The following is a 25,246-nucleotide window of genomic DNA, read 5'->3' as shown; positions in this document are numbered from 1 at the left end:
ACAAATACAATAGTTTTACCTAAACATTTGTGGGGATTTTTTCGTTCTCTTAGTACATTTTTCTTTGTTTTTTCTTTGTTTGCTGACCATATTCCTGTTTCGGAATATTTTGTGGTGTTCATATCCTTGTTGACAACAGCAATTGTTTGCTTAATTTTGTGTGTTTTTTGTATCTTTTTTTGAGTATTTTTATTTTTATTTTTATTTATTTATTTTATTTATTAGTTTTTCTTCAACAGAAAAAGTTCTTAGCAATGGCGTATGTCCAAAAACTTACATCAAGTCATGCACTCCCATTGCACAAATCTTTTAAAGATAACAATTTCAATGATGTGTGACACACTGTAATTTTGATTTGTAAATGGAACATAAATATTCATGTAAAATTTGTACATTTACATTAACATAACTGTATCATCACAAAATTAATGTCCGCAGTAACAATGAATTTGGATTCTTACCCGGGCATTTATTCTTTGTGTTGTCTCAGTGCCTCCAATATAGTTGAAGTTGTTTGTAAACCGTTCCCTGAATAGCTTCCCAGTATCAGCTGCGCACACCAATAAGCATAATAAAACCAGCTAAAATCCGGTTATTGAATATTAGATCATCTTCACCATAGTTTTAAAAAAATTATACTTGAATGAAACATCAGTTTTAATATAAAATTATGTGCATGTGTTGCAAAAAATTACAATATCTTTCTTGCAGTATTACAAAGCGTTTCCTGGCAGGTGGCTTCCAAACGGAATCTTTTGTGAAAGTACAGATTATTTTTTTAATGTCCACGGATGGTTTACACTGGATGTGACGGAAAAACCTCTCAACAACGGACAAAAAAAAGATCAACACACAAACACAAGGGGAACAAGCCAAAAACTCATCTGATGTCAAATGACCATTCGCTATGGCGTATTTTCCATTATAACATTTTTCTCAGCATCATTAGAGTTGGTTCCATTACTTTTTGCTGTTGTTTTCTGTGACTGAGGATTTTCCCGGGGGAAAAAAAATTCCCCGTGTTAAATTTTGCGGTCAACCTTTATTCTTGTACTCTCCCTCTAAGACCTAAACAGTGAGTTATAGCTCCTTGGTAGCGCTTGACCCCAGGAATGAAAATTAAAAATGAGAAGGGAAGGGAGATGGATAGGGAAAGAAGAAAAAAAAAGGGGAGGGGGGTTGGTTTAACCCAAATGGAAATACATCCGCACGACTTTCTAAATCTGGCCACCCGACTTTGATTTTATCACGAGATCGTATGTGTCTGTATCGATCTCTCGCTATCTAAAAAGGTTTGCGGGAGGGAGGGAGAGAGAGAGAGAGAGATAACTTCGTGTTCGCATTAGCTGATAGTGCTCTTCACGGGATGTGTCCGTACACGCGACCAGTATCTGCGTCGCTATTGGTCGAAAATTGTCTGCGCAGGTACAAAAGGTCATCATCACATTGGGCACTTATTTTTTTTAGCGCTGGTGTTGTGCGTGTTTTTTTTTTTGGGTCATCCACTCTTACGCTAACGTGAAGAGGAGACTTTCGGGACATACTGTACAACTATTCGCGATAATCAGGCAGACCTCCGGGTGGATAATGTTTTATCTAATAACTGCTTCGAACTTCTTAATGACGTATCGTTGCATGCAGCGTTTCAAAGGCTTCATAAGTCCGTGTTATTATTTTAATCTTCTTTCTCAAATTTACGTTATCCTTATTGATTTTTTTTCAAAGGTTAGAAAAAAAAATGCTCAAATGAAACAGAAATTAAAATATAATACTGAGAGCCAATTTTCGTAAGAAATTCTCAGCATTATCTCGATAAACGTGTTTCATGTGTGCAAAATCAACCATGGTCATGTGTTGCAAAAAAAAATTGCAAATATATTTTTTCTTGTGTTTGTGCACGTGGCTTCCAAATGGATCTTTTGTAGAGGCACTAAATTATTATTCTACCTGTGCATTGGACCAGTGCTCGGACACAGCTCAGCAGCGCTGTACTCGGCGGGAGAGACGAAACAAGTGAAAGCCGACATGATGTTAGCTTTTGGACATATCGCCATTGCTAAGCGCACGCACGTCTGTAGAACAAAACTACAAAAAAAAAAACCAAAAGACAGATTGCGTATGTCCAAAAGCTAACATCAAGTCATGCACTCCCATTGCACAAATCTTTCAAAGATAATAAGCGAAGGCTGGCTTGCCCAGGCCCTGTCCGAGAGGAACTAGCGAGTGTTACCAACCCCCCCCTCCCAAACTATGCTAAAAATAAACAGCGCGTGTGACAAAAGAAACTCGAAGCCAGCTGCGCGCGTCTCGCCCTGGTTTCAAAAGTGCAGCGGGTTTGCGAGTGTCGTGCGAAATCCAGTGGCGTGTGGCTGGAATTAGCTTCCCCCTTTGCAGAATGGGGGAGGGAGTGAGAGGGGCGAAGGACAAGGTTTTGTTCGAAGCATGGGTTTATAACCCGGGGGGCAGCCAACATTTACCCCCCCCCCCCCCAAAAAAAAAATCACCCACCCACACCCTCCCCAGTGCAGACTGTAGAATGAAAATGATAAAACTTTATCCCACGAGCTTCCCCTGGGAATACTGCAGATTTTTTTCGCCCATGGCTTTTAAGACATGCAGTTTTTTTTTCAACCACGTGCATTTAACAGAACAGACTAGCATTGTTTATGCACGCACCTCGCGTGCACACAAAAATAGACCTCGCAAGATTATACACTCTGTTCGTAGCAACAAGTACTTAATTAATAACTTAAAAAAATTATATGCTCTGTGTGAGTCGGAATACGACCGATAAAATCCGGCTGCAGATAAATCACAGGAAATAAAAAAAATATTTGTAAATATATTTACGACACATGGTCGAAATTATGATGTTTTCTAAGCGTCTTGACGTTTTATAATGCGAATAATAAGTAACGTATTTAAAATAGAACACTAAGTGCACTGATAATGTTAAAATAAAAAAAAATTATACAAAAACAAAAATAACTTGTACTGTTGTTTGGTGTATTTCATCGAGATAGTTTTGGTTTATTTGATCGATATTTTTATGTAAATGATTAAAAATAATGTTAAAAATTTTCATTATTCCTTTATATGAATGTTTGTGGTTTATTTGCATTTTTCATTCAGTTACCTTCTAACTTTCTGAAGAAGAAAAAAAAATAATAAAAAATTATGTATGAAATTTACAACTCACAAATCAATAAATACGTGTTTAAAAGTTTTCTACTATATGTATTCTTCTCTTCAACCCCCTTCCACATACCATCGCGTACGATAATTTTTCTACCCTCTCCAATTTTCGCACAGCAGTTTTTTTTCTTTCCCGAATCCATATTAGGCGTACCACAATTTCGCTCCCTTGCATATCACAATTACAGACACACAGCATAAACTATTGGCCGTACCGGAAAATCTGCGCAGGAATTCTGAACTCCGAAGTTAGCAAGTACCTGTTAATGAAAATTTAAAAGTTTTTTTTCTCCTCTTGCTTTTTCTCTTCGGTGTGCCTTCTTTTGTACGAGCTACAATACTGGACTTGAAAAAATAAACACTCCTTCCTTATTGTTCAAAACAAGATGCCGGAACTCAACATACAAAAAAAAAAGTTCCTCAGACTTGGACATGTCAAAGAATTACGTGTCTGGGGCCACAAGTGTCTTTTATCGGACCTTGATCAGACCGCCGATTCGACAAAGAATAAAGGTTGAAAGAAGGGTGGTGCGGAAAGAAACAGCAATTCACAGAAAACCATGAACTATTAAAACTCGAAGTAACCTTTTTTTCTTTTCACGACTTCGAATCTTTGCCCGCACGTTTTCGACTTTTTTTTTTTTTTTTGTGCGTGAGTGTGTTATTCGGGAAGTTTATTTACGCAATGTCACGAACCGTCCTATAAAACATTTCCGTCTTCGCCTTCGTCTCCTCTGGGCTTTAGGTGACCGAGGTCAAAGATTGGAAGAGACGGAAGCACGAAGAAAGAAAGAATAAAAAACCTTATATTCCTTGTTCGCCTCTCTCCGCCCTCCACTTCGCTGCTGAATGCGTTTCCTCTTTTCTTTTACCCGCGGGGGAAAACAGCCCGTTAAAAAAAAAAAAAAAAAAATTGGAAGCCTAAAGATTCACTGAAATGGGAGTCGAAATACCTGAGCATATATTCTGATATAGATTAGTTTTATTTCGATAACAATATGTGTTATTTTTGGCTTTGATTGCATCGGATATTCGTAGATTATATATATATATATATATACATATTATATTTGTAAAATTGAGTTCGAACTTAAGCAAAACCTGGCTGTATGCAGTGGCGTAGCCAGGATTTGTGTATGGGGGGTGTTAAGAAGCATGCCCCCCGCCCCCGTATTAAAGCGGGGGGTCCGGGGGTCCTCCCCCGGGAAAATTTGAATTTTAAGGTGTAAAATAGTGCTATTTTAGCAGTTTTCGGTTCTTAAATTTAAATATTGTAATGGTAAAAAATTTATTAATTTTAATATGAAATTTGTTGAGTGATGAATAGGAAATTAATTAAATATTTGGTGCTAAGGGGGGGGGGTGTTTGAACCCCTAACCCCCCCCCCCCCCCGCCTGGCTACGCCCCTGTGTATGGGTGAGTTCCACTAAGTCTCGTTTTCTTGATTTCCATTTAATATTGGGTACTTTCCAATCGTTTCACAGTTTAACTGACTCTATGTTTCGTGATTTCGTGTCATGTTTAATGTGCGATCTCCCTTCGCACGGAGTGAGACACCACCTAGGTATTCCGAAACACAAAGAAAAATAAGGGTTCAGGTGTTGAGTATGCTACACATTTACCCCACACATGTACTCCTAGTGCACGATAGGACACGGCCAGTCCCTTATTTTTTAGGGAACGGATTTCGGTGTCGTATTCATTGCTGCTGCCCAAATTTCGCGCATGCGCAGAGCTAACTTTTTAGTTGATTTCTTCCAGATGGCAGACCCGCATCTGGCGCCATTAACTCGTATATAGTCACTTTCGTGATCATCGGGACACGTACCAAGAGTGTTGCTGTGCCAAATGAAACTTTATCGTAGCGAAACTATCCTGGAATACATATTTTTTACACTTTAATGGTCACAAAAATAAATCATTGCAACATAAAAAGTAAATGAGAAAATTAGAATAACTAGGGACCGGAAAAATTCGCGGATTCATTTCGCAATAGTCTGAAATTCATACACGTATACCTTCAAGCTGCTCTTGCTATTGGCTCACTGTTCGTCTGGGCGACTCTGGGCCAGTGAGAAACCCTCAACCAGAGAAGTGTCGAATCTCGGGGCAATACCAGTTGAGACGACTCACAAGTCAGCAGCCAAACGAACTGGCCGTTATCTGCCCGAGTGTACAGAGGACCGTGTAGACTATCCTGGAGGTCATCGAAACCACGAATTTTTCAGGTCCCTAAGAATAACACCATTTACTTCGCGCGACAGTGCTGCTATCTGTAGTACGTTTGGCGTAGCAAATGTACCGATGGTTGTCACAAACGTCCCCTAGAATGCGTTGAAATCAGTCTCTAGCCTCGTGCGGGGCACATTTTTTATTAAAAACGGTCGCTTTTCTGTTCCATTTATGGGATCCGGTTTTGGACACGTCAGTTAGGTTTGCGGTCGTGTCCCAACAAGGCTACCTTTACCCGGACGTCTTGGAATTACCGGCCTTACGACCGCGAGACGCGCACGAACGCGGAATGTCCGTGTGTCCGTGTGTCCATCTCGGGGGGGATGGGGGGGGGGGGGGGTCAATAAATGTGAGGTTTCTCGAAAAGAACACGGAATGAGGAGGCAGTACCCAGCAACATGTAATTTAGGTTCACACCTCATAGAATTCATCAATACTCCTTCAGGCATTTAATCCCGTTAGGGCGTGGTCCTGGTTAGGAGGAAGATGGGTCTTTTACATGCCTGACACTGTTGCCAGTGCCCAACGTGGGTTCCGAGAACCGGGAAATAGATTCGCCATTTCCAATCGCGGCATGTTACAAGTGAGCGCACGGCTAGGTCGAGAGGTTGAGGAGACCCATCCCAACTTCGGCCCCAACGACCCGCCCCCAGCTCCGCCGTGAACCCCCCCAGACCACCTGCAGAGCCAGCCCCCTCTGTGGGATCTGAGCAGCACCGTCACCGAACCATACCTCTCACATCCCTGGGACTCCTCGGTCACCCAGTTGCTCGTGATCCAGCCGAGGCCTATCCAACCTCTACTGTTATCTTTAAAAGATTTGTGCAATGGGAGTGCATGACTTGATGTAAGTTTTTGGACGTACTCCATTGCTAAGAACTTTTTCTGTTGAAGAAAAACTAATAAATAAAATAAATAAATAAAAATACCCAAAAAAACAAAAAAAACACACACACAAAATAAATAAATACTAATAGACAACAGCTATTCTTTGCTTAATTTTGTGTGTTTTTTTTTGGTCTTTTTTGGGTATTTTTATTTATTTATTTTATTTATTAGTTTTTCTTCAACAGAAAAAGTTCTTAGCAATGGCCTACGTCCAAAAACTTACATCAAACCAACCTCTAGTAGCTCAGCAGGCTAGTACCCGAGCTCAAGTAGCTCAACACTTCCACTCGTCAACAGGGCACCCAGCAACAGCGAGAAGGAGCGGACAGGGGTGAGCGGGGTGGCAAAGTACCGCGAAGTATCGAGCGGGGACCGCATTGTTCACGTCGAGAGTCCGCCGCCATAGAGCAAGAAGGAAGATAGAGAAGTGCGACTCTTACAGTGGGAACTGAAACCATGTTTCTCTCCTCCATGTGACGCTACCTGTTTGGTGGGCCCATAACTACTAGGAGAATAAAAAAAATAACTCGGGATAGAAGTTTTAATACGAAATTATTATTTTTGATACCTAATGTAAGCAAGTAAGTAGTTTATTGACACAAAAAAAATACATAAAATGGCGCCTAGCATTTGAGGCTACCCTTAATAATGTGAATAATTAAATGCTTCAGCCATATCGGCTCTTTCATGTGAGACATAAAAAAAACGAGACTCTTTTTGAAGAAAAAAAAATTCACTTTTCTGAAATAATTAGGAAAAATTAAAAAAAAAATTCTAGTGCATAATTCTTATTTTTGATACCTACTGTTAATTTATCTACCTGCCTACCAATTGCTTATTAAAACATTAACATTAAATAAATGAATTAACATCTGGGTGAGTACAATTTTTTTAATCTAATTGTTGACAGCAACAATGTAACCCCACGATAGTTTTTTTTTTTTGGTGATGCGCTGTAAGACAGAGAATTTCCGCGCGCTTAGTGACCGACCCAGTGAATCCACGTCACGTCACGATGTGCTACAGTGAAGGAGTATTTTATTGGGTGGAAAAAGGAGGAGGAGGGGGGAAGGATGACAGGGGAAGTGGTTGGAGACTGAAATGAAAACGACTCCTCCTGTTCACGTCATCGCCACGATATTCCGACAAGGAAGACTTTGACGACGAGCAGCTGTGGATGACGGGCGAGAGATGTCTTATATAACCCCCGGACGCCATTCGTTCCCAGGCGGAATATTAAAAAAAAATAATAATCTAAAAAAAAAACAATGTCACAAGCTTCAGTGACGGGCAGGGATGTTACTTTCCTTTCAGTTTTCCGCCTCTGTTCCCTCCTGATCAGGGATGGATGGGGGGGGGGGGGAGCGAGTTTCAACGGCCTGTCTTCGCAGCTGACGCCAGTGGTGCGACGGGAAACAAATCACACTGCACTTGAAGCACACTGCGCGAACTAACGATTAGCAGAGACCTGCGGAATTTTGCGTTTCTCCCCCCCCCCTCCCCAACCCATCTTTTCAATTCGGCGCCAGTCAGGACAGGAAATGTTTGTACGCTCGGATGACCTTAGGATATAGACCGGAAAAATTCGTGCGTTCGTTAAATTCAAATTCAAATATTTCTCTGCCTTTGCTATTGGCTGACAACTAGGGGCAGGCATTTTTGGCGAATAAATCTGAACGCCTATTAGGTATATCTAGGGGCATGCAGATTTCGGGAAAAGATTTCGAGACTAGATGAAAGTTAAAACACTATAGCATCGTCTGTGTTTCGTGACTGGGTGAGTTTCTCACAGGTACATATCGATTGTAACAACAACCAATCACAATGATTCAGTGAGGAAGTAAACGCGTCCTGAGTGGCTCGGTCAGATAAGGCAACGACTTCTCTCGCAGACGGCCGCCAATCTCAAGGAAGAAACCACAGGTGCAGTCTAGTAAGTGTTCAGATCTTTTCGCGAAAAATACCTGCCCCTAGGTATATCTGCACCAGAGGTTTCTTCCTTGTGATTGGCGGCCGTCTGAGAGAGAAGCCGTTGCCTTGTTTGACCGAGCCACTCAGAACGTATTTGCTTCCGCACTGAATCGCTGTGATTGGTGTTGTATCTATCAATCGACATGTACCTGGAAGAAATTAACCAAATAAAGTATCAGAGACGGTGCCACAATGTTTTCAACTTATAACTAGTGTCGGAATCTTTTCGCGAAATATGCATGGCCCTACTGACAACTCATCTGAAGGACTTTCGACCAGCGAGAAATACTCAACAATAATCTGTATCGAATCACGAGTTACTACTACGTTGGCACGTCTCTGCCTTTGAAGTCTTCTGTTGGTTATCAAACAAACTGTAGGGGTGTATCTGTGTGAGGCGGGATGATAAGTGTGACGCTCTATGGTGATTTTAGCGCGGTATCGCCTCTAAAGCGCAAGGCTCTGGACTGACGCGCAGTCTTCTCGTCGTGCATATTGGCAATTATGAGATCTGAGTGCTGACTACTATAGGTACATCATAAGGCGGAGAAGTGAAGATAAAGGTAGCAATGCAGGACACCTTGAATGATTTTAAGAATCTGTACCGGATGTTTCATGTCTGAAAATTATTCCGAAAACATGCCTATTATGCATTTTCACATTACTAAAAAAGCAGTTTAAAAACGAATTACGGAAACAGAACCAGTCATCCACCATCAACGTATTATTAAATGCTTTTTTTTGTGAACAGACACCACTCTGGTAACAGGAGCAGTTTTAAAACATGAGTGGTTTCTTCTGAAGTTCGGCACACTGCGTGTGCTCCCGGGTAGGCGGGTTTTAGATCTATTTTAACTACTCACGTCTTTGTGTATATGACACGTATTGTTTGTACTTATCGAACCTTCTATTTTTTAAGGTAGGTTTCACAGAATTTCTGGCTTTTTTTCATTTGTCAGTGTAATTGCAAAAAAAAAAAGTGTTAAATATTACCAGTTGAGTTTTTGAAGCTATGAAAATCGAATCTCATGAAAAGAACATTCAAATTAAATTCTGTAATTTTTTTTATATACATTGGGACTAGTAGGCCTACAGTGAAATATGCGCTCCGCTAAAATTTCAGTTTTCCGTTGGAGTAGGTAGGCACCACTTCCTAAATGTGAGGCAATGTTAGCATCAGATCATTTCAGCAGTTATATTGGCTACTCGTGCGCTAATAACGGGTCAGCGCGCAGAAGAGAAATATTCATGACACATCCTGTTAACGACAGGGTTAACAAAATTTTGTTTTCCTCCCCCCCCCCTTCCTTTTTCCCTTATCGAAAATTCTGTGTTGTTGAATTGTCGCGTCATTGCTTTCGTTTTTGGGCAATTTGCACAGTTTTCACTGTGTGGATTAACATTTCTGTGCGCTGGCTATTTGATTCTGGTTCTTCTGGGGGTATCAGGCAACCCACATGATCAAAAGACAATAGCTAAAAAATTACGTTAATTATGGAAGTCTCTATCCACAACTAACTGTGTCACGGTAATTCACCAAACAGATAATTTTTGGGGTTCCCCATTAGAGTGACGCATAACAATTAATTCATATTGCTAAAGGTTTTAATTTATTTTTTTCATTAAATTCTGGAACGAACAAAAAAATAGGACAGGAAATTTTCCAATGTTATAATTAGGGAAAGGAAAAATTCGCGGATTCATTTCGCGATATGCTAAAATGCAAATAATTGTACATTCATGCAACTTATGCTATTGGTTCACTGTTGACCTGGAGGAGTGTGGGCCAACTATAGACCCTCAGTCGAAGCAGTATCGAATCACGAGTCTCCCAGTTGAGACGCCTCACGAGTCAGCAGCCAATGAACAGGTGACGTTTGCCCGAGTGTGCACAGGATCGTGGAGTCTATCCTGGAGGTCGTTGAATACGCGAATTTTTTCTAGTCCCTAGTTATAATGTACCATTGAAAACACTGGGACATTATTTTTTATGTGCAAATGTTTGGATAAATTTTTATCAAGGTGGGCACTATTCAAATAAAGTTCCGTGTCATGCTTAATTCATAGAAGGACAGTGTTTTAGGAAGGACAACCCCCACTCTCTCCCAGTCAATCAAGGATGCGTCCCACGCAAGGATCAACACAGGGGGGGTGGAGGGTTGGTAGGGGGTAAGCGGGAGGTCCTGTGAAGGCTCAAGGACTCGCCATTGAAACGTCCTGGCCCGAAGGAGTAACGGCGCCGTGCGGAGAAGGGCGTCCTCACAGACCGACCAGTCTCGTTATCTGTCTGCTGCAGCCCGGCCTCTGACGTCATCGCAGGACCGCGGGGAATGGGGGGAGGGGGGTTTGCTTACCGGGGATTGGCTCGCGGGTCGGGCGTCCAGATGACCCCCCCCCCCCCCCTTCCTCCCGCAAGCCCGCAAGAGCGGTATTCATTACTAGGGACCCGTCAAATTCGCGGGTTTATTTCGTGTTATGCCAAAATTCAAATAATTATACCTTACTGCTGCTTCTGTCATTGGTTCACTGGTAATCTGGAGGACTGAGGGCCATTTAGAGACCCTCACTCATAGAAGTGTCGAATCACAGGCCACCCAGTCGAGATTACTCACAAGTCAGCAGCCCAATGAACAGTTGGCATTTGCCCGAGTGTGTAGAGGATATTGGAGTCTATCCTGGAGGTCATTGAACCCGCGAATTTGTCGGGTCTCTATTCATTACGTAGAGACCTGAAAAATTCGCGGATTCATTTCGCGACAGGCTAGAATCCAAATACTCTGTCCTTCTGCTGCTTCAGTGACTGGGCCTCAGTAGTTTACCTGCAGGACTCTGAGCCAGTGAAAGAAAAAAAAAAGGGGGGGGGGGAGTTCTCTGTAAAGTAGGTTTACGGACGATAATTTCACGTGATAACGTCATAAGAAAACATCGATGAAAAAATTGCAATACTTTTTAATTTTCAAATATTATTTACAGTTTTTTTGCAAATTTAATTTAAATAATTTGTTTAAATATAATCACGAACAGTTAATTATAGAAATAAACTGAAATCAAATCCATGTCAATAAATTGTTAATTTGAAATGACGAAATTGTACAAAAATAATCAATTTTTTTTTTTAAATTTCTGCTTTTAAAAAGACCGCCTTAACCTGTTTGATGTTATAGAAGATTTTCTCGCACGGTGGTTGGCCGGTTCTTGCACGCTCGGCTCAGGCGGAACGTGACAATGAGTCATGCTTTTTCGTGCGTGCAGCCGGCGTTCATCGATTTATAAGACGTTATCACGTCAAAAAAAATCATAAAACAAAAAATATATATTTAAACAACTACTTTTTTAAACATTTACTTTAGGTCCGTTCTACAATGGCATGGAAACGGAGACGGATTTCATGTAACAATTCACTTTCGCGTCTGCAGCTAGCTTCCACAGTGCACGGAACGTAACAAATGGCAACCAATGAGATTGCATTTCAAGGTTACTAAAATATATATATATATATATATATATATGATTCGAAATCATAGTACGAACAGAGTTTACATGTTTGTATATATATATATATATATATATATATATATATATATATAATGAAAATAAAAACGACAAAATAATAATAGAACAATGGATATTCTTGTACTTGGAACAATTTTGAACGTATTTAGAACGTAAATAGACATGGCTACCGCTGCGGTCAAATTCTCGGCTTCTATTGGTCGCACGTAGAAACGTAAACGTCGTGCTATTGTAGTAACTCTGTTTCGTGATCCGTCTCCGTTTGCATATCATTTTGGAACGGGCCCCAACAGGTTAGATGTTTGTATTTCCGAGACTTTGAAAGAAAAGGGAGTGTGTCATCTGCGCGATGGTAACAAGGGCTGTTGTTCTTTTTCTTTCGTCATTATCACCGCATAGCTCCGCGGATGCCAACTTTCTCATTTAAAAAGATTGTATTCCGAAATGGTTCCGCCATCTTCTTTCCTGTTGTGAGCTGGATACGCTCTTTGGGGTCAGTCAAACGCGGGCTTCTCTAGAAGCACAAAGCCTGAGCTGTGACCAGGAACCTAAAAATTCGCGGGTTTCGATGATCTCCAGGATAGTCTACACAGTCCTCTGTACACTCGGGCAAATAACGGCCAGTTCGTTTGGCTGCCGACTTGTGAAATCGTCTCAACTGGTGTTTGCCCCGAGATTCGTCACTTCTTCGGTTGAGGGGGTTTCTCATTGGCCCAGAGTCGCCCAGACGAACAGTAGTGAGCCAATAGCAAGAGCAGCTTAAAGGTATACGTGTATGAATTTCAGACTATCGCGAGATGAATCTGCGAATTTTTCCGGTCTCTAGCTGTGACAAGGTGGGGAGTGTCGGTGGGGGAGGTAAAAGATATACCCCCCTTTTTTTTTCTTCCACGAGAGCAGCGCATTCTGCCGACGGGACGAAGGGAGCAGGTAAACAAGCAGTAAGGGTGAGACAGCGGGTCGCCACCGGGTGAACGTGACCTCTACGGGACCTGGAAGGGGCTGAGGAGGTGGATCCTTCATCAGTTTCCACGCGGAGGCGAGAGCAAACAGAAGGGAGGGAGTCAAGGTGTGGGTGATGAAAGGGAGGGGATGTGGTGGAATTATCACCCGCTCTTTGGCGGCAGCAAACACCCCTTGGACCATCCACACCGACCCGCGGTCTACCTGAGCACACCACGCGCGATTCGACAACTGCTCGAGGTCTGAAGTAGCTTGGCTTCTGGGTTGTCAGCCGCGTCCTCGGCGAATAATTAAACCGACGTTTCGGTCGACATTGCAGTCGCCGTCATCAGGGGCGACTGCAATGCCGACCTGAAACGTCGGTGAATCATTCGCCGAGGACGCGGCTAACAACCCAAGAAGCCAAGCTACTTCAGACAATGGCCGTGAAAGCCTGCGCACATTGCTGAAGGTCTGTTTCCGAAAAGCGTTTAAGAATACGCCAAGAGAATAATAATCCGGCACCGTTTCTTGAAGGCAATCAACGGACTTGCGTCACACATTTTAACAATTAATTTCTCCGCCTAACCACTCAGACCTCACGGCTGTCCTAAGCACGAAAAACATTTGAATTTTGTCAGTTATAATTTTATTTTATTTATTTTAGTCCAAGCCATACAGACACTGTCCCAAACATGGTGCACTATAAAAAAATACAAAAACATACGGCATAATATAGGGGAAAATATGTACTAGTACAACGATAAAATGAAATATAAAATATTAACAATGTAGGAATAAGATAAAAAAATTTAGATCCAAGAAATGTCAAGCAACCATTTGTTAAGTATCTTTGATAATGTTAAAGAAGATGATAATGCTAAAAAAAATTGTAAAAAATAAATTTTACATTATCTTTACCAGCTATAAAATCTAATAAACCCGTAAGACAAAATTGGTAGGATTTTATAAAAATATTGAAGATTTAGGCTACTGCAATTATTAATACAACGAACGCATAGGAATAGTATATTTTAATATCTCTAAGATTTAAAACAAAACAAAAAACGTGGGGCACATGCAATGAAATAAGAATAGTTCACCTATGTCACTATCAATTATATTGCACTGCAAACGATATGAACTGTTGTATGAGTTTTTTCAAACGACAGATACTCCCTACATTCCTTACTAGTGCATGCGGTCTACGGTTATTTTTTTTTTCGTTTGAAATATTCAAGTATTTTCATAAACTATTAAAAATTCACGATCACAAATTTTCAGAAAAATCTGTAGTGGGTTTCGGAATCTGTATGGAGCTAGGAGATATTATTTTAACCTTTTTCAGTCGGTTTTAATAACATGGACATTAGCAATTAAATAATTTCATTTTTATACATTTTTTGACTGATTCGTGTTTCTTGGAATGACAAAAAAAATTGCTAACATAGTTGTAAAAAGTAAATAGTATGCATGAGATTTTCTAAGTTGGTTGTTTCTTAGTTGTTAAAGAACCCCGTATGGCGACGCACCTGCAGAATACACAGTGGCCAAAGCGGGTGACAAGAGATGTTGAGCCGGTGAGTTAGTAGGGGGAGCGGAGGAGGACCAATGCAAGGGTGAGGGGGGGGGAAGGAAGAGACAGGGGAAGGAAGGAGAGGGAAATAGCGGGGAAAGGAGGGGAAAGGAGGCGTGCCTTTGAATGCGATGTCGGCCGCCGCGCGCAGGGGAACCTTAATTAAGATGCAGCTGCGGCGGAGTGTAGCCTGGGGAGGGGTCTGGGAAGCGTCCTTAGCGCTGTGACGTCAGGACAACACCGCCCTCTCGACCCGCCAAGGACGTGGCTCTTCACGTCCGCTGCACGCCGGCTCTGGGACTCCAGGGGCTGTCGCGACCGTGGCGACTGTCGCCCCCGGGTCTAGCGCCTCTTTCGCACTCCGCTACTTCCAAGGAAAGAGAGAGAGAGAGAGAGAGAAAAAATAATACAAAATCTCTTAAAGGCGTAGCTGCCATGTGATATGAACCTGAAACCCAAAAGTAGCTATTATCTGTCCACTAGTCTTTTCACCCTAAAATATTAACTACAGAAAAAAATTACATTAAACTTAGTTATTTCATGGCAAACTATTTTAGGCCAAATAATTTCAGGCCATGTGGCTATGCCGAATAACATAAGGCCAAATAATTTCATGACAAATTATTTTAGGCTAGTTGAATAAGTGATTACACAAAATAATTTAAGGACAAATTTGAGGCAGTTTCGCTTATCACTAAGTAATGTAAAAATTCAAATGAGGATGATAATATTGTCACGTGCACCTAGCCGGTGCCACCGCCATTTCTGTCACGATCCACCTTCAGAGGGGGGGGGCGAGAATCGTAGCTCTTTACATAGAAACAACTCGCTTGGCATCAACTAGTCTTAACTTCATAAAATACTTTACTGTACCTAGGATCATAGGTTCGTCATCCCGTACAGGATGTCTGGTGAGAGCTGAACTAAGGAGATTTTGCAAAATAACATAATACTTAATTAAAATTATTTTATTCTTAAAGTCAAATACTCAACATCATTTTAAAGAACATTTAAATAGCGGGATTACAATTTAAAACAATAATCTCTTTACTTCCTTAACGATTGAACGACCTTACAAGAGAGAGAATGAGAGAACTTCACTAAACACTTCCCTAGTCCTTCCGAATACCTCAAATCATAATTAATACTTAAAATTAAAACAAAGATAAGTCCATACTCACATTTTCCGAAAAGCCTTTCTTGATCGATTACTTTAAAAAAATAACGTAGGGGCCTCTCCTGCCCTTGAAATCCCGAACGAACATTACATTTTAAAAACTATGACGCGTGACCCCTGACGAGGGCCATAGCCTCCGCCCGAAAGCTTGACGACTACATTATGACCTAACTTAAATTAAACGACTCGTGGCCTCTGGCGTCGACCATAGCTTCCGCCCGAAAGCTTGAATTCCTACATCACGAACGAACTAACAACTCGTGACCACAGGTGAGACGCATAGCCTCCGCCTGAGTGAGCCCCGAGTCACCACTCACTTGCGCTTAAATTCGCGCGCCCTGCCGCGCCTACCATAACAAAAGCTCGTTATTGAAGTCAAATTTACTAAACAACTAACTAGAACACCTGGGAAGACTACCCCCCCTCTACCCCAATGTGCAGGCCACACCGCGCGGCTTGTTACGACAGCGCGCCCCAGTAACTGCGGCCCGTGGCTGCGCCAGCGCGCGGCCAAACAAACAAACAAAATTCTGCAAGCCCGCAGCGCGCCGCGCCGGCCCCGTGCCCCAATTACATGGTCACGCCACTTGCGCTGACGAGTGAACAGAGCAGCCAGCCCAGAGTCCCGTCAGTAAAGTCCCTAAATTTGATTTCAACAACCCTGCAAAATTTCAACCCGCGACATAACCCTCCCCTCACAGAGCTCGAGCCCCATCGAGCTACCTCAAAATTACAAATTGTCTTTTTCCATTAAACCATAACTATAAATTCCTCATTTCACAAAAATAATAATTTTCTTAGTTCCTTGCTGTCTGAACATACATCTAGATTCTGCATAAGATTTATTTTAAAACAACAAGTATTCATAAAATTAAATGTAAAACTTTTATCTGGTTTGTTCTCACAGGAACCTTCAGAGGCTCGAGTTCTCAATTCTAAAAAAATTGTTCTGTTAGTGAAGCTCTCTTTACAAATTAAATTACTGTTCTTAGTTTCTCAGTATTCGTTAAACAATGTGCAAATTCTTGATAATTATTATTATTTTTTTTTTTCGGTTTCCGTTTATTACCATACTTCTTTCGTTCTTCAAAAAAAATTAATTGTCCTTACAGTGTTTCAATTAATTAAACTCTTATCTCGTGAAGGTTGGTGCAACTCCTCGAAGTCAGTGTTGTCGAGAAGAGTAGCTCCCTGGGCTGGCCATCAGCAAACACCACTCAACTCCAACAGCTACTGGACTGGCTTCCAGGGCAGCTCACAACTTCTCCCCACATCTGCTTCGGAGTTGTGCCATCCTCATCACGAACAGATTACAATTCTGAAACATCATCAACAGGCATTACCATCACGCCTGACAAATACAAAACTAACTACTAAACTGCAATCGATGGGCAAGGATGCAAACACACAAAAAAATAAAATTAATTAATTCAACTGCTAACATAAAGTATCCCACCCTTAGCATAATCTAATCAGGCAAATAATTTGATAGGAAAAACTTAAGGAAGGGAAACATGACCTCCAATGATTTTCCCTAACTCTTGAGTCTTGATCTTCTCTATACAGCAAATAGTCCCCACGAAGTAACTGGGTTGAAGGTCAGTTCACATGACCCACCCATAACCTCTTCTACTCTTCTTTTCTTCTGGGGGCAACCACAATGCCCACCAATCTCTCTCCATGGTGCCGAACCAGCTATCCCATGAGAGTAAACAACGTAGTCAATAGAAGCGCAGAGGGGAAACACCAATCTCTGGCTTGTCGAGTCATAAAACTGCTTTATCTTCTTCTTCTTCTGAGTAAAAATATCTGACTAACCTTGCTTCTATTCTTCCAAACAGTAAAAGTTCATCAGGTATCTTCATGAAAGAAACATTCTAACTAATAATTCTTCATTTTTCTTCTTCTTTATTTCTGTTAGTTGTAATAGAAGGCCATGTTAGGGAGGTTATAGGGAAAAAGAGTGGCCAATTCCCACCCCATCACCCACCTAGATCATGACTAATTAACTTTTAAACTTTCTATTTCAAACAAATAAAAAAAAAACATTTTTTTTTATTCAAACTTTTAAACTATAATTACTTTTACTTCATAACCTCAAAAGCTAATCAATAATTCTAAATGAAATTGTGATTTACTGCATCCTTGTTCCATCCGATCTGTTTGTTTATAACCTTTTTTTGTAAAGTATAAAATTTTCAAACATTACTAATTCAAAAAAAAATTAAATTCTGGTGTCCTTTGAGTTACAATTAACTTTACTATTTCTTAGCTTGAAATAATTTAAGTTTTCAGAACTATTTCATTGTCTAATTCACAACACTTAAAAATCAACTCAAAACAACAAATCATCAAAATCAATAAGATCATCTGACCTACCTATCAGTACTGTGAACTTGAACTGTTCGTACACATTTATAATAAGCTATTGTATTTAAATTCCAACCTAAATAAGGTTTAAAAAAAACTACTAATCCCTCTGTAAATTAAGAAAATTAACTTTAAAAATTAAACTTAAGGTATTAGTTCTTTTTGACAGCTACCACAACTCACTAGTTCCATTACATTACTATAACCTAAAAAGTTCTGTAAATAATGTTTATAACAAAAAAAAACTCCAGTTACTGTCTTCCATAAAAAAAAATAAAACTTTACATGACCTTATTAATCTCCACTTGTAAGTCCATGGCTGCCAGCTTTCTCTTCTCTTGAATCTTCAGTCTTGGCTCTTGTTTCAGTGATCTTGTATCTTGTCTCTCGAACTCTTGTCATCTTGTAAACTGGACTGCTGCTCAGCTCATCTTAAGGAATCTGTAACAGTTTCAAAAATACATGTTAATTTAAATTACATAATTCCTGTTCTTTGGTCCTAAAAAAAATTGTATTATTAGTACACATTACCCTGAAACAACATTATTATTCATTGTTTATTACTTAAAAAAAATGCTTTACCATAAAATCCTTTTTTGTTCTTTTCATTAGGCCTATTTATTTTCCTTCTTCTTAATTAAATTCTGCTTCAAATGTTAATCCTAACTTAAGACCTACCATCTATTTATTATTCATTACCTACATTATTTATGTTACCCTAAAATTCCCATAAGTTTCTAATACTTCCTATCAAAGACATTCTCTCTAAAAAAAAATTTACTTGTGACTCTTAACTTAACAAACTTAAAAAAAACTTTTACACTAGACTTAACTTATTATTCATTCTTAGTTACTAAATTTCTATATGTAAACTTTAGTACTTACAAACAAAAACTGCCTATTTCTCTCTACCTCTTAATCTCTTTCAATTATTACAATAATAATGTTACCTTGCATCTTTAAACTTTCTTCTTTTCAATTAAATTAGACATCTCATAACAATAAAAATTCTGCCTATACTCTTCTTATGGGTGTACAAACCAACAACAAAATTTCAAATTCTCAAGTTTCCTTATATTTAAATTATGCAATGCACATAACCTCTGTGGTGCCTGTACCCTTTTAGGCCTACCACCTTCTCCTCTCACAGCATGACAACTCTTATTCCTCGGGGTCTGTATTCACTGTTACAAATCAAATATCTCAAAAAAATTAAAAACAAATTTATTATTTTAAGAAAACAAAAATTTACATTGAATTTACTATGGAGCCTGGAAATCTTAATGTCTCACAGCAGCTAACATGACTAAATCCCATGGAACCCCAGGTTTACATAACCTGTGCCCAAAAATTTAAGCATACCAGGCTTTCCCTGCACTGGTTTTACAGCATCACACACTATTTAGGGCCCCTGATCTGCCATCAGTCCCAAGGAGTTTTCCCACAACCCCTCTCTACACAAGCGCCTACCGCATTCCTCTCAATTGGCTATCGGTTTTACGGCATTCTTTTGGGATCCGACCATCAAGTTAGGGCTAATCGAACATTAAACCTCCATACTTTCAAACTAATGTAAATCAATTAAATTTTCTCTGTAAATTCTAAAAATCAAAAAAAATTATTCCAACATGCCAAAGAAACTTCCAAAAAAAATTCATAATCTTATCTTCAAACCATTAAAATAAAAATAAATAGATTACTCTGTTTTCTCCTTAATAACTGTAAACTGTCAACAAATATCATGTCGTAAATTTTTAACTAGGCTTACTGACTCTTAATCATAAAATCTCATTTGTCCTAATTAATAAACAACCGATTTCCTTAAAATCTCACTGTATCTCTCACACTCAAACTTCACTGGCTGAATATCTCAATAAATTCAAAAACAATTATCTAAACTCTTAAAGAAACTCCTCCCCAATTATTCAAATTACTTCACCTTATTTTATTTCATTACTTAAAACACCTTACTCAAAAAAAAATTAATTAATTATCTAGCTATCTTCCATTATTATTTATTTACCGAACAAAACTTTCTCCTAAATTAATTTAGTAAAATTCAATTTCACATTAGGCAAGTACACTAACTCTCTACAGCAATGTTTCTCATTTCCCTCCTTCCTAACTGAATCCAATCTTACTTAACCTCCAGGGAATTTACCTCACAAAATAACCAAAAATTTCACTGTAGTGCCTATCTGCTATAGGCCCACTACACAGGGGGCTCTAACCCCACCAACAAACTTCATTGAAATGGTACCCTATCCCATACAGGATAGCCACTTCGGTACTACCATGGGGAACTCCTGCCCCAAACTACTCACAACTCTCAGGATTCTCCTGACCCTTAATTCCGTAGTCAGCCCATCTCCTATGGTCTGCGCTACAATTCCCTTTCTTCCCAGGGACACAACGCCTCACCTTAGGGTCCCTCGCCCTAATGAAAACATTAATTTTGTCTCTCTGTTCTTTTGGAGTAAATTCCCTCTACACACAAAATCTAGCCTTCCCAGTTTTCTCAATGCTTATCGATTTTATAGTGTACCTCCTTAATAATGTTTACAAATCCCAAAAAAATATTTTTAAAACCGAGGTAGAATTTAACTAACAAAAACATAAACAACTTACAACGAAACACTTCTAGCCTATACATCATACACTTCTTAAATTAAATTACTTACATACTGAAAGTTCCTCTTCTCCTAAAACACACTTAAATTTAAATTTATTTAACCAATAGTCTATTTTCTTATCGTTAAGTTACCGTACAGCTGATCAAAACAAGGTCACGGCCTGTCCACGTCTCCGTATGAGCCCGTGACGTCACCGAATTCCATCAGGTGCGCCAACCCTCGCTTGCGGTTCCTCCGTTCTCCGCTAGGTCTCAGCACCTCCCCGTCACGTCCACTGACGTGTCATTCTGAAACAACTCTCAACATTTTTCTAATTAAAACAAAACATCACTATAAATTCTATAACTCTCTTTTACATAAACTCTCGTTTTCTCTTTAATTCCTTTCTAACGTTTATCCTTCCCTCGACTGATTTAATTCGTACGTCTCGTCTCCTACGCGCACGAAAACAAAACAAACTTCACTTGAAAATAATTCCTATTTACGAAAAAAACTTTATTTTAAATTTTAACTCTCTTAACCTACAATCTTAAAATTAATTTCAATTAAATTAAACCACTTGCATTATCTCTAATAAGCATTTAACTTATAACGTATTCTCCTCACGTAATAATCCCCGATATAAATCTACAATAAATTCAACGACTTAAAACAACTTATCACTATAAACTTTATCCTTACAAGTATCCTCAAATAAACATCTGTTACGTCAAAAAAAAAATCTCAAAGACTTCCTCCACTATAGACTAAAATTCCGTAATCCTCTCCTCAAGTAAACTCTTAATAACCTGCTATCAGAAGCTGAAACTAACTTAATAATAAACATAAAAATCTACCTCTCTCTCTCCAGAAATAGAACCTATCCGGCGAACTCTACCATTTCTGTCACGTGCACCTAGCCGGTGCCACCGCCATTTCTGTCACGATCCACCTTCAGAGGGGGGGGGGCGAGAATCGTAGCTCTTTACATAGAAACAACTCGCTTGGCATCAACTAGTCTTAACTTCATAAAATACTTTACTGTACCTAGGATCATAGGTTCGTCATCCCGTACAGGATGTCTGGTGAGAGCTGAACTAAGGAGATTTTGCAAAATAACATAATACTTAATTAAAATTATTTTATTCTTAAAGTCAAATACTCAACATCATTTTAAAGAACATTTAAATAGCGGGATTACAATTTAAAACAATAATCTCTTTACTTCCTTAACGATTGAACGACCTTACAAGAGAGAGAATGAGAGAACTTCACTAAACACTTCCCTAGTCCTTCCGAATACCTCAAATCATAATTAATACTTAAAATTAAAACAAAGATAAGTCCATACTCACATTTTCCGAAAAGCCTTTCTTGATCGATTACTTTAAAAAAATAACGTAGGGGCCTCTCCTGCCCTTGAAATCCCGAACGAACATTACATTTTAAAAACTATGACGCGTGACCCCTGACGAGGGCCATAGCCTCCGCCCGAAAGCTTGACGACTACATTATGACCTAACTTAAATTAAACGACTCGTGGCCTCTGGCGTCGGCCATAGCTTCCGCCCGAAAGCTTGAATTCCTACATCACGAACGAACTAACAACTCGTGACCACAGGTGAGACGCATAGCCTCCGCCTGAGTGAGCCTGAATTCCTACATCACGAACGAACTAACAACTCGTGACCACAGGTGAGACGCATAGCCTCCGCCTGAGTGAGCCTGAATTCCTACATCACGAACGAACTAACAACTCGTGACCACAGGTGAGACGCATAGCCTCCGCCTGAGTGAGCCTGAATTCCTACATCACGAACGAACTAACAACTCGTGACCACAGGTGAGACGCATAGCCTCCGCCTGAGTGAGCCCCGAGTCACCAATCACTTGCGCTTAAATTCGCGCGCCCTGCCGCGCCTACCATAACAAAAGCTCGTTATTGAAGTCAAATTTACTAAACAACTAACTAGAACACCTGGGAAGACTACCCCCCCTCTACCCCAATGTGCAGGCCACACCGCGCGGCTTGTTACGACAGCGCGCCCCAGTAACTGCGGCCCGTGGCTGCGCCAGCGCGCGGCCAAACAAACAAACAAAATTCTGCAAGCCCGCAGCGCGCCGCGCCGGCCCCGTGCCCCAATTACATGGTCACGCCACTTGCGCTGACGAGTGAACAGAGCAGCCAGCCCAGAGTCCCGTCAGTAAAGTCCCTAAATTTGATTTCAACAACCCTGCAAAATTTCAACCCGCGACAATATAAACGTTTGCGATATATATTCTTTTTTTCGTTTACATTATAGTAAGAGATACTCATCATTGTAAATTTTCGTCCCCACTGCATCAATTTTAACTCTATTTTAATTTCGTGCACTTGACACAGGTGAAGTTAAAACAATTAAATGCACGTGAACTGTTGTAGTTGCAAACCCTGTACCTCTATTAGAACAATATTCAAGAACGTCAATGTAATCGGCTTGAGGGGGATCGCTACAGAAAAAGTTAACTATTCGGGCTGAAATTTCGTTGCCACGGCTAAGTAAGCAATCCTGTTGAAATGATTAAAACCACACATCCCTCCCAAATTAAAACTCATGATTGTCGAACAGATTTTAAATAATAGTTAATAATGCATTACCTGTAATCAACACCTGTTTAAAACGAGCTTACTTCACGTAACCAATAATAGTCGCGGTGTTAATGGAAATTAAAATATATATTTTTTCTCCCCCAATTTAATTGGAAAATACCTAGCTTAGCCAAGCAACGAATAATCCATAGATATTGAAGAAACAAAAAGGGAGCTTTTGACTTCACTAGAATGGCAAAGATTACGCCCGCTGTCTCGCCTTTTAACTTCCATTTGTTAGTTACCTGGCGCGCACACGGCGTGCAGAGGTTCAGTAAAAAACAAAAAAGGTATAAAAACTGCCAAGATATTCGAGTGGTGTCTGTTTGCAAAAAAAATTAAGAATGCGCTGAGGGCGAAAGGTTAGTCTGGTTTCCGCATTTCGATTTTAAACCTTATTTATTTATTAGAGATAAAATGGCTTAAAACACATGCATTAAAAATAATTTAATAATTTTCAGGCCCGAAACACCTGGTGTAGATTCTTGAAGGCAGTAAATGGATTTGCACCTTTGTCTTAATTTCTCTGCCATAATAGTGATATGGTTACTGATCACATCTCACAGTTGTCCTGTGATGACGAGAAGACTGTGCACCAGTCCAGAGGAGACACCGCGCTAGAAGCACCATCGAGTGTCGCGCTTATCATCCCGCCTCACTAACACACATACACCCCTGATGAGGCAGGCCCTTTAATGATGTTGTCGCGATGTAGATTATACTTCGCACTTATTAATAGTAAACCTGATATAATTCGCTTATTCATTTCGGGATAGGCCAGAATCCAAAATTGTTGACCTTAATGCTGCTTCAGTGATTGGACCACAGTTTACCTGAAGGACTGTGAGCCAATGGAAGACCCTCAACAAAAGAAGTATCCAATCACAAGCATTCCAGCTGGCAGGTGTCACGAGTCAGTAGCCAATGAGCAGGTGTGTAATTTTACCGAGTGCGTAGAGGATCGTGGAGTCTAACTTACAGCCAATTGCACCATTAGAGGTCAATAGGGGCAGGCATTTTTCACAAAAACCTCTGAGCAGATATTAGGTTGCAACTAGCTATACACGCACCAGCGGTTTATTCCTTGTGATTAGCGACAGTCTGAGAGAGAAGCCGTTGCCTTGTTTGACCGAGCCACTCAGGCCGCGTTTTCCTCCACATTAAATTACTGTGATTAGCGTTGTAACAGTAGACATGTATCTGAAAGAACTTCATCCAATCACGAAACAAAGGCGATGCCACAGTGTTTTAACTTCCAGCTACTTTCGGAATCTTTTCGCGAAATATGCATGGCCCTACTTATTGACCGTCAGCAGACATAGTATTTCCGCGATGTTCTTTGCTTGTTGCGATATGGGGACCAGAAAGGGCGGGAGGTGGGGAATGTGACTTCAAGTACATCACAGCGCGCCATATCTCCCGAGGATTCCCAACTAGGCGGCACCCCTCACCACCTCCTCACCTCCTTGTTGACAGGAGCCGAGGGTAACTTCACCTTCCGAGAGAACTCCGGGTCGTTAATCAACGTGACCGCAAGCTGACACGGCGGATTGCGTCGCCCTGATAGAGGGATCATCTGGAGCAGTTAGCGGCTGGTGCGCGGGAAGTAAACACAACTGTGGAGGTGAGAGAGAGAGAGAGAGAGAGAGAGAGAGAGAGAGAGAGAGAGAGAGAGAGAGTAGCAGCTTTGTGGCTTCAGTGCCTCGCGCGGCGACACAAATATCGGCAAATGACCCTGAAGTTTTCATTTTTGACATGTTAACGTCTTATAAATCGATGAACACCAGCTGCACAGACGAAAAATTGTCACGTTCCGCCTGAGCAGAGAGTGCAAGAACCGGCCAACCAGAGTGCTAGAAAATCTTCTATAATATCAAACAGGTTAATGCGGGCTTTTTAACTAATTGTTCGTGATTGTATTTCAAAAAAAAATATTTAAATTAAATTTGCAAAAACTGTAAATAATATATGAAAATTAAAACGTCTGCAATTTTTCACCAATGTTTTCTTATTACGTCATCACTTAAAATTATCGACCGTAAACCGACTTTACAGACAACCCTTTTTTTTTTTTCAATAAGCAAGTCCAATTGCTCTGACACTGCGTCACCCCTCTCCACATATCAAATGAAATGCGTCA

General features: G+C 40.3%; 1 protein-coding gene and 1 long non-coding RNA gene across 2 annotated transcripts in view; both read right to left on the bottom strand.

The window, feature by feature from the left end:
* Positions 1–25,246, bottom strand: part of LOC134540302 (uncharacterized) — a 394,175-nt gene that overhangs the window by 126,449 nt on the left and 242,480 nt on the right. The gene's annotated exons all lie outside the window — the stretch shown is intronic.
* Positions 15,273–23,527, bottom strand: LOC134540108 (uncharacterized). The gene is made up of 2 exons (XR_010076408.1): positions 20,547–23,527; positions 15,273–18,306 (listed from the first exon to the last, which is right to left on the bottom strand). It is a non-coding gene; the product is annotated as an uncharacterized LOC134540108 (long non-coding RNA).

This window comes from Bacillus rossius, chromosome 16 (genome assembly GCF_032445375.1).
Source record: "Bacillus rossius redtenbacheri isolate Brsri chromosome 16, Brsri_v3, whole genome shotgun sequence".
Classification (NCBI taxonomy): Eukaryota; Metazoa; Arthropoda; class Insecta; order Phasmatodea; family Bacillidae; genus Bacillus; species Bacillus rossius.
The sequence above is the reverse complement of the archived record's forward strand: the minus strand, read 5'-3'. Positions and strand labels throughout refer to the sequence as shown.